This window comes from Suncus etruscus, chromosome 9 (genome assembly GCF_024139225.1).
Source record: "Suncus etruscus isolate mSunEtr1 chromosome 9, mSunEtr1.pri.cur, whole genome shotgun sequence".
Taxonomy (NCBI): Eukaryota; Metazoa; Chordata; class Mammalia; order Eulipotyphla; family Soricidae; genus Suncus; species Suncus etruscus.
The window spans coordinates 87,242,585-87,253,918 of NC_064856.1; positions in this window are offsets into that span (position 1 = coordinate 87,242,585).

Sequence of the window (11,334 nt, forward strand, 5' to 3'; positions counted from 1 at the left end):
TGCTTACTTAATAATAATTTTTGTTAAAAGAAGCTTATAATTCTGCTACTGATTCAATTTTAGGAATTGATATGTAATTTATGTAGCTTTTTCATCTTGCTAGGAGCATTGCTGAATAAAGAATGCATATATATTAGATACACACCAAAATCAATGAAAGGGTAAAAATATAAAAATTTCAGCTTTTGTCCAAACCTAGTCATTAATACTTGAATATAAAAGTAAGGTCAGTTTGTTTGCAAATAGAATGAAAAATAAATGTTTAAATGATAAAATCAACATAAATCTCAGTTTATAGATGAACTGAACTGGAATGTGAGTCACATACAGGTCAAATAAACTTCTATTTGAGATGCTAATATTTTCCAGTGAACAAATAGCTAGGTATTCGGCATTGACTGAGGGCATTGCTGTTTTAATACAATAATGAATCATTTAGGCTAAGGGGAATTCAGTATGTGAGTCACATCTGCTCATGCATGGTCTTCATCAGTCAAGATCATAGATTTCCTGTTTCCTTGGAAATTTCATAAAATGGCTCTTTGACCAGAAGTATTCAATTCTCTTCCTTGTTACTGGGCCCAGAAGCCATAACAAGAATTTGGAGAAAATATCTATCCCAAAGTTTTATTTCCGAAGGGAAGCAAAGATAGAAACTTATTTCCTATTTGTTGCTGAAGCTAAAGTTTCAGCACTTAGCTTCTTGCCATAATTTAAAGGGAGATCTTCAAGGAAAAGATCTCAGTCTTTTCAACATTATCAAGGAAGTACTTTTTGAAATATATGCCTAAATAAAAGGTTAATAAAATATTAAAAGCAGGAAGGATATGGTTAAATTTAACTGGGCAAGAGACTTTGGTACACTGGAGTAAAATAATATAGTAAAAATTATTGATCTTTTTGCCAAATATCATTCCAATTGATTTATATTTAACCATTATAAAATAAATTCTTATATTAATTTGCATTATAGATGAGGCAATATGGTTTTATGTAAGTCAATTAATATGTTAGATTCATTCAACAAAAAATGAGGGATTTAAAATTTGAATAAGTTTTATCATTAAATATAAACATTGAACCAGCATACTTTCTGAAAACTTTGATGAAATTTATTGGAATCTGCCATACTACTTTTGATTATATAGATTTCTGCTTAAGTCATAAGTGATCAAGAATAAAAACATATTTAATTGCGCTCATAAGTCTCTATAGGAATGTGACCTTAAGTTAATCACTTCAATATTTTGTCCACTTTTAAATTATATTATTGTAAGGGTAACAGTTTTTTCACTTCATAGACCCACATGTATTTGTAACTTTCAGGGGAAAATTTGCCTCAATTTTTACATTTTTTTGGACTTTATCTAATTCAGGTCAGACTAATTTCTGTATTAGGTAGGTTTTTCTAGTATATTCTTTGATAAGACCTATTGTTTTGGATATTTATCTTCTCTGGGCTTTGTAGGAATTAGTGGTATTAGTTGTCATGGGTATGACAAAATTCCAAGAAATAAAAATATGGTGAATCTGATGCAATTAAATGAAAGCAAAATGCCTAGATTCTGTGTGGTAATATTTTATAAACTGAAAAATCAATCATAATAATTTTTTACCACTATAGTACATATAAATGGTTACTTTTCATTATTTTCTGATACCATTTTTATACAATATGCTTATTTTTGTAATAATGGTAATAATAATTAATGAAAATAGTAAAAACTATAATGTATTGAATACTTGATATTTAGGCAGTGTCCTAAAGACTTTGTATGTTTTATCTTATTATAGTTTTTCAAAAATTCTATCAGATTCCAACATTACTTTAAAGATAATAAGAAAAGCTCAGAGTAGTTGGAAATATGTGTGCATTTAAAATATGCCTGCCTGAAAATAGATGAGTGGATAAAGAATTTGTGGTACATTTACACAATGGAATACAATTCAGCTGTTAGGAAAAATGAAGTCATGTTATTTGCTTATACATGGATGGATATGAAGAGTATTATGGTAAGTGAAATGAATCAGAAGGAGAGAGAAACATAGAATAATATCTTTGTGGGCTATAAGAGCAAAAATATAATATGGTAAAAATATCCAGAGACAATTGGCATTAGGGCCAGGAGAACCACCAGTCCATGGTAAAAAACTTGCCACAAAAAGTGGAGCAGTGCAGTTAGGGAAGAGAAAAGAACACTATGAATGACAATGAGAGTTGGTACTGAACACTAGACAATTGGGTGATGAACGGAGATAATGAGATGAACATGGTACCCCTTCACTAACAATAGTGCAAACCGCAGTGTATAGCAGGAAAAAAGTGAGAGAGATAGAATGGAAGATAGAGTGAGAGAGTGTGTGATAGAGAATGTATGTGAGAGAGAATGTGTGTAAGAGAGAATGTGTGAGAGAGAGAATGTGTGAATGGGAGAGAGGAAAAAAAGAAGAAAAAGAGAGAGAGGGAGAAAGAGGAGAGAGAAAAATAGAGAAAGAGGACATTGGTGCCCAGAAATGCTTATATTGATGGATGCTAGACATTGTAAAACTAAAATTCAATCATAAAAAACGTTGTAATCATGGTGTTTAAATAAAAGGAAAATGTCTATTGCTTCTATGTAGTGTGACCTGTTGATGATTATAAACACTTCAACAGACTAGAATTTTCATTCTGACATGATAATCTGTCTATTGAGTCTATATTTAAGTTTTGATTCTAGTCAACTTAGAAATACAGGAAATAAAAAAAAGAAATACAGAAATTAAGTCTACTGATTAAATATACCCCTTTAAACTTTATACTGCTTCCCCACAAAAATAAAACAATATAGGGGCCGGAGCAGTGGCACAATGGTAGGGCGTCTGCCTTGCACTATAATTTAGGAATGATGGTGGTTCGATCCCTGGTGTCCCATCTGGTCCCAAAAGCTAGGAGTGATTTCTGAGTGTATAGCCAGGAGTAACCCTTGAGTATCACAGTGTGGCCCCAAAACAAAATAAATAAATAAATAAAACAATAAAAACATGCAAATAATTTCTTTTTTAAAGGGAGAAATAGTATGACAACTCAGATAAGGCGTTTCCTCTATATTAAAGATTTTTATTTAAAAACATTTGTCCTAGCTAAATTATTTTAAATATTTTTGGTGACCTTTTGTAAAGTGATTTTGTGTGGCAATGCATTTATCTGGTTTATTTTATGTTTGCATGACCTTATTTGGAAAATTTGCAATGTTTTGTTCCCTTCTCTGTTTATGACTAACACAATTGTGAGTACTTATAATTTGGAATTTATGATATAGAATTAATTTGCTTTTGAATGGGTATATCTATGCTAAGAAGCTGTATGAGCTTTCTAATTAAAATGATGGGTATTAATATGAGAGCATTTTATAATACTATTAACTTATTCATTTTTCTTATAAAAATCCTAATAATTGGCTGGATATTTGTTACATTATGAGAGAGTAAATTTGAAGAAAAGTTTAATTGCGCTTGCATTTTGACAAGTTATAAACTTAGAAACCATTTAATCTATTGGTTCAATGAATTGGGAAGCAGTCAAATTTTGCCCATACATGAGTATTCTATGAGTTTCAACTGAATACAAAAAATCAGCCACTTACTATTACCTGTGTTGCTATCAACAAGAAGTCTGTGATATCATAGAATAAAAGCTATAATCTGGGGACTTTCGCAGCTCACATATAAACTTTATTCTAGGGGCTGGAGAGATAGCATGGAGGTAGGGCGTTTGCCTTTCATGCAGAGGATGGTGGTTCGAATCCCAGCATCCCATATGGTCCCCTGAGCCTGCCAGGAGCAATTTCTGAGCATAGAGCCAGGAGTAACCCCTGAGCACTGCCGGATGTGACCCAAAAACCAAAAAAACAAAAACAAAAACAAAAACAAAAATACAAAAAAAAACCCAAAACAAAAAACAAAACCAAACCAAAACAAAACCAAAACCAAAACCAAAAAAAAAAACTTTATTCTAGAATGTATCTAAATATATATACTATACTTCAGTGTAGCTGTAAACAATCCATGTCAGTTGCTATAAAAATAAACCACATCAAAAGGAGAATAATTACTAACCCACAGATATTTTCCAGTATCTTAAAACAGAACATTTGACTTAATATCACAGTACCAAGTATCCCAATAAAAATGTGGACTAGGTTCCATATATCCCTGAATATTCAAGTGTTAAAATTGTAAAAGCTTATAGGTGGATGCTTACTTGCACTTGATAAATAGAGAATGTCTTAGCCAGTAAATATTATAAGTTGTAGACATTTGGAAAACTATTTCCATGAGTGCATATCCCAGTCATTGATGACAAAAAATTGCTTAATAAATCCCCCAATTTTTCTCTCCCCGTGAATTCTCAGATTTATTTTCTCTACCACCTCTCAGAGTGTTGCAGAAATGTTGATTTCCCAGTTACACTGTTGTTACCTCTTCATTTTAATATCAACCTCAGTTTGACTCTTTTTACCATCTTACTTTGTCATTGACATTTTCAGAAATTGTTTCTGAGTAGTTACCAGAGACACTTTATTTAGGGTGTGAGTTCATAATTTTTTAAAATCCAATCATATGATCAATTCAATAAAAACAATGCAGAAAAACAGAGCTGCTCTTTGAATGGGGTGAGTGCCTTTTTTGGCACTACATAAAAAACAAAACACATACTACTCAGCCACTCTCTCCTGATTCCTCCATCCCCCAAAAGTTTATCAAACATAATTGGAAAAACTTTGAATAATATTTTCTTTTAAATTAAAATAGGATCTATTTCTTTCACTGATATTTCCTGCAAACCATTGTATGCTAACTACCATATATTTAGCAAATAATATATAGCAGTACATTTAAAATATTTTTATGGATGTAATATTTCCAGGAATCTCTCTTTAAGATGACCAGCTCCATTTCTTAAATGCAGTTGTAATGTATTACTATTTTACAGGTTATCCATTCTATAATTAGTTCAATTGCACATTAATGAGATCTAGCTCAAGTTAGCCTTGGTTTTTTGATTAAGAGATTGTATAAATTCTCACTGAAGTCAATGCTGACTGAACTTTTTTTTTTCTAGAGTGTGACTTTTCATACAATAAACTTATTTAATGGACACACATAATAGTAACTTATCTTGGAGTGTGACAGGCAAATTTTCTTGGAAAAAAATCAATTTCCCTTTTTCAATATTTCTTTTAACAAGGTTGAAAATCATATATCTTAACACAGAATGTTCCCAGGATCTGTGATTAACATGCAAAGCTGTTTCTTAACAGCTCTCTCTCACTTTTCAAATGACATTGAGAGCTTAGAGGTACTTGTTCTTAATTTTTAAACCTACTGATTTCATTGTGCCTGACACAAAGCAGAACATCTTTGCCACAATTACTGTATAATACTTATTTTTCACAAAGTTGTAATTTTCCTAAAATTGGCTGGACTGCCTCAATTATGTAAATTGATTCCTGAGACTTTAATGAGTGCCTTTATAGAAGCACAATAGACTTTTATAGGGAAATATAAGAAAAAAAAAAAACACTTCAAATCATTTTGGCCTCACTAAATGAGACCAGAAAGTGTAATCTACAGTTGTTGATCATAGTCTTTTGTGGACAGTTGGTGGTAGATCTTCTCTCTCCCTCTCCTTCTCTCTCTCTCTCTCTCTCTCTCTCTCTCTCTCTCTCTCTCTCTCTCTCTCTCTCTCTCTCCCTCCCCTTCTTTCTCTCCCTTATCTCTCCCTCTCTCTTTCTCTCTCTTTCCCTCTCTCTCTTTCCCTCCCTCTCTCTCTCTTTCTCATTTTTTTGGGGGGGGGCGCATCCGGTGGCACTCAGGGGTTATTCCTGGCTATGCGCTCAGAAATAGATCCTGGCTCGGGCAACCATATGGAATGCTGGGGACCAAACTCATATCTGTCCTGGGTCAGCTGCGTGCAAGGCAAATGCCCTACTGCTGGGCTACCACTTTGGCCTCGGTAGATCTCTCTTTATGGCTTTTTGCAATGAGAAAAAAAAATCTGCTCAAAGGATCTCCGACTGGAATTCATGCCCTTAGAAGGAAGGAGGGAAATTTGGGACACTGGTGATGGGAGTGTCGCACTGGTGAAAGGGGGTGTTCTTTACATGACTGAAACCCAACCACAATCATGTTTGTAATCAAGGTGTTTAAATAAAAATATTAAATAAAGAGTTAAAGGCTCATTGACCCTGGTGCTATGTTTAACAAGTTTAGCTTATATTGACATGTATTATTTTCTTGATGCCATGTTTAGTGTGTTTAGCCTACATTGACATGTATTGGTTTATTTCCATACATTGTAATCTGCATTTCCATAATGTATCTTGTTCTTTTTATTTATTATTATTTAACCAATTATCTTAAAATTATTGATTCAATAGCAATTTGTTATATAACATCATTGTTCTTTTGATAAAATTGGTCAAGTTAATATATATTTTTGTGAGTATAGTATTTCCAGGAATCTCTCTTTAAGATGACCAGCTCCATTTCTTAAATGCAGTTGTGATGTATTACTATTTTATAGATTATCCATTCTATAATTAGTTTAATTACATATTAATGAGATATAACCCAAGTTAGTTATTTTTGATTAAGGGATTGTATCAATTCTCATGAAGTCAAAACTGACAACCTTTTTTTCTAGAGTATGACTTTTCATAAATAAACTTATTTAATAGACACACATAATGGTAATTTATCTTGGAATATTGTCAAATCTCTTGCTAAGACAAAGAATAACTGGGATCAGAGACACCTGCAGTATAGCAGGTCTGAGAATCTAAAATGGCTACTTCCTATTTATTTCTGGTGTCTCTTTACTTCTAAGAGAGCCCCTGTATTCAGCTTCTATCTTTAAGAGAGCCTCAATGTCCACAAGGAAGAAAAAGAAAGCTAGTGGTTCTTTCAAAGATTATGGCCAGACCTGGAAAAACATAACTTCCAACATACTCAGTTGTTCAAGGTATTTATAAACTGGTCTAGGTTCAGGCACTGATAAGTAGATGTCATGTCTTGAGTGGAGAAAAAAGTCAAAGAATTTGAAGTGAAAGAACTTAATATTCTTTGAAGTCAAAGAATTTAATATTTTATACTTCTTACTAAGTTGTTTTGGTCTCTGACAAGTTTTACTTTTTTCTTTTCATTCTACTTATTCTCCCTCCCCTTTTCTTTCCATAAACTTTGAAGGAATTTTATTTAAAATTAAAGTCATCATTTTACATTACACTGGTCAATCCTCACTGGAATACAATTTAGACACTCCTCAAAACCTAAGAATTGAACATTCATATGACCCAGCAATTATATTACTTGGCATTTTCCTCAAAGATCTAAAAGCTTTCAAAAAGCATTTATTCCCCTATGTTCATGGTAGCACAGGTAGTTATGATCTGGAATAACTGAAGAATACATATCTACATATATAAATTGTGATATCCATACATAATAAATATGTGAAAGAAAATATGACAAGCTATAATAGAAGATGTAACCAAACAAAGTACTTCTATGTAAATGAGACTGTAGGGGCCAGAGTGGTGGCAGAGACTGTGGGGGATTCTATCATGCTAAAGGTGAGAGATAGATATAAAATGATTTCTCTCATGTGTGGGTTAAAAAAATCGCATAAAAGAACAACAGATGGCCTAACCATGAGAAATGGAGTATAGAGTGGGGACAGAGAGATAGCACAGCAGTAGGATATTTGCCTTGCACGTGGCTGACCAGGAACTGGGTCCTGGTTCGATTCCTGGCATCCCATATAATCCCCCAAGCCTCCAGGAATGATTTCTGAGCACAGAACCAGGAATAACAACTGAGCGCTGGTAGGTGTGACTCCAAAGCAAAAACAAAAACAAAGAAAAAAAGAAATGTAATACAAAACTAAACTTATTGGGGATAGGGTAGATATGGTATAGGAGGGGTCCTTGTGACTCTGATGGAGGCAAGTCGGCATTCCGGTGATGGGTGTGGTGTTGGAATGTTGTATGCATCAGAATATTGTAAACCCATTAAATTGTATAACCCAATAAAAATGGAAGCAAAGTGGAAAGAAATGGAAATAAAACATTAAGAATAAATTGAAAGGAACCAAAGAGCAATACAATGAACAGGATAGATATAATTCAGAACTGGGTTCAATTCTGATACCCCCAAACCTTGCTGGGAGTGATTCTTTAAGAACAGACCCAGAAATAAGTATTGGGCTCTACTACGCATGGTCTGAAAGTTAATGACTAAAAGAAATAAAATAAATGATCCTTTGATATTTGGTAAATCTATAAAATCTCTTGTCCTAGGCTTCTTTTGTAAGGGTTACATTTATTATTTGCTATATATATTTAATGTCTTTATACTCTTCAAATACTTGTTTCCTGGTTTCTTATTAATATATATTTTTGCAGAAGTTCTCCCTTTCAAAGTTTTGCATGACATAATTTTTATAGTATCTCCACATTTCTGATGCATTTGTAATTAGGTCATAGTCAATTTTCATATCTTAGTTTTATTCTCTCTTTTAATCTGGATTAATTTTTTCAGTTTGTTCTTCTTTGCTATTTCCCTAGTAAAATTTTTTTTATTTTGCTATTTTTCTCTATTTCTTGTTTTCTTCTTTCTTTTTAGTTTTTTGATTTGAAGATTTTTCTTGTGACTATTTAGCTTTTAATTTTCTCTAAAACAATCATTTAAGATTATTCATTTTCCTTAAAGTGTCTAGTTTGATTTCATCTGAGAAATTTTAATAACATTATTTATTTTATCACTGTTTTTTATATGCATTACATATAACACTTTGAGGGATCCATTGCTGGCTAACAGTATTCTTGATCATCTGTTCCACTTCCAGAAGTTTCTTCTTTTTTTCTTTGGCTGGGAATCCTTATTCTTTTTTATTATTTTATTTTATTTTATGTTATTTTATTTTTTGGTTTTGGGCCCCACCCGGCGGTGCTCAGGGGTTACTCTTGGCTCCTGCTCAGAAATAGCTCCTGGCAGGCGCAAGGGAGCATATGGGATGCTGGGATTGGAACCATCCACTTTAGGTCCTGTATCGGCTGCTTGCAAGGCAAAGGCCTCTGTGCTATCTCTTCAGCCCCCTTTTTTATTTTTTAAATATCTTTATTTATACAATTTGATTACAAATATGATTGTACTTGGGTTTCAGTCATATAAAGAATAACCCCTCTTCACCAGTGCAACATTTCCATCACCAATGCCCCAAATCTCCCACCAACCTATCCTCTCCCTCTGTATTTGAGGCAGGCTTTCTACTTAACTCATTCATTCATATGGTTAGGTTAGCTGTCAGCATACCGTATTTATTCGAGTATAATGCGCACCGTTCCTTCCTTCCTTCCTTCCTTCCTTCCTTCCTTCCTTCCTTCCTTCCTTCCTTCCTTCCTTCCTTCCTTCCTTCCTTCCTTCCTTCCTTCCTTCCTTCCTTTCTTTCTTTCTTTCTTTCTTTCTTTCTTTCTTTCTTTCTTTCTTTCTTTCTTTCTTTCTTTCTTTCTTTCTTTCTTTCTTTTCCTTCCTCCCTCCCTCCCTCCCTCCCTTCCTTCCTTCCTTCCTTCCTCCCTCCCTCCCTCCCTCCCTCCCTCCCTCCCTCCCTCCCTCCCTCTCTCCTTCCTTCCTTCCTTCCTTCCTTCCTTCCTTCCTTCCTTCCTTCCTTCCTTCCTTCTTCCTTCTTTCTTTCTTTCTTTCTTTCTTTCTTTCTTTCTTTCTCTTTCTTTCTTTCTTCTTTCTTTCTTTCTTTCTTTCTTTCTTTCTTTCTTTCTTTCTTTCTTTCTTTCTTTCTTTCTTTCTTTCTTTCTTTCTCTTTCTTTCTTTCTTTCTTTCTCTTTCTTTCCTTCCTTCCTTTCTTCACTTCCTTCCTCCCTTCCTCTCTCTCCCTCCCTCCCTCCATCCCTTCCTTCCTTCCTTCCTTCCTTCCTTCCTTCCTTCCTTCCTTCCTTCCTTCCTTCCTTCCTTCCTTCCTTCCTTCCTTCCTTCCTTTCTTCCTTCCCTCTTCTTTCTCTTTCCATACTCGTTTCTTTGTTTTACTTTCTTTCTTTTATTCTTTTTTGTTCTGGGACCACACAATCTATGCTCAAGACTTACTCCCAGTTTTCTGTTCAGTATCACTTTTAGCTGACTTAAGGCCCATATGCAGTACCAAGGATCTACCAGGGGTCCTCAAACTTTTTAAAAAGAGGGCCAGTTCACTGTCTCTCAGCATTGGAGGGTTTAACTATAGTAAAAACAAAACGTATGAACAAATTCTTATGCACACTGCATATATCTCATTTTGCAATGAAGAAACAAAACAGAAACAAATACAATATGTGGCCCGCGGGCCATAGTTTGAGGACCACTGAATCATTCACATGCAAGAAAAGCACCTTACCTTGCTGTAATATTTCTCTTTACCAACCTTGAAAAATGTTCTTTGGTTAGCATTGTTAGCATTGATGGATTTGATGTACCATTTCTGTACATTCACCATAGACAACGTGCCTGACTCTCCACTATTGTACTTACATCATTTCTAGTCTTCCTTTTATCAGAACCTCTCCTTCCACTGTTTGATTATCTCAAAACTTTTGCAATCAAAGTCAAGAACTTGTTATCATTTGATACTGTTTATTTCCTTATAGTACTCATTGCTTAAAATCTATTTTTTTAAATTATTTTTGGTTATTTTATTTTATTTTATTGGTTTTTGAGCCACACCCGGTGATGTTCAGGGGTTATTCCTGGCTATGCACTCAGAAATTGCTCTTGGCTTGGGGAACCATATGGGACATTGGGGATCAAACCATGGTTCGTCCTAGGTTAGCTCATGCAAGGCAGATGCTCAACCACTTGCGCCACTGTTCTAATCCCTCCAAATCTTCTTATATATGCCATTTTCAATTTTGCAAATTGACATATAATTGTCCTTTTGACTTATTCTAGAGTTACTTTCCAGAAAAACTAGCAAGCTAGTGTATGATTTATATTTCTTATATGTTTGTATTTTAACTTTTATATAATTTTGCCTTTTAGAACCCTAGGCCTCTTAGAAAGGAGCTTAATTAATACCATCTATGATACATCAGCAATGACAGCAATACATGTTTTGCTTCTAGTGAAAGATGAGATTTTTCTTTTGAATGGGAATTTGCCTAGAATTTGTTTAATCATGGAGTGTTACAGAAGAGATATTTGGGACTTCTAAAGTTGCTTCATCAGTACTCTTGTAGTTTCGCTCTGCGTCTCTTGGAAAATGTGATTTTGAACCTAATTCATCATGTTTTGAGAAAGTCGAACTAG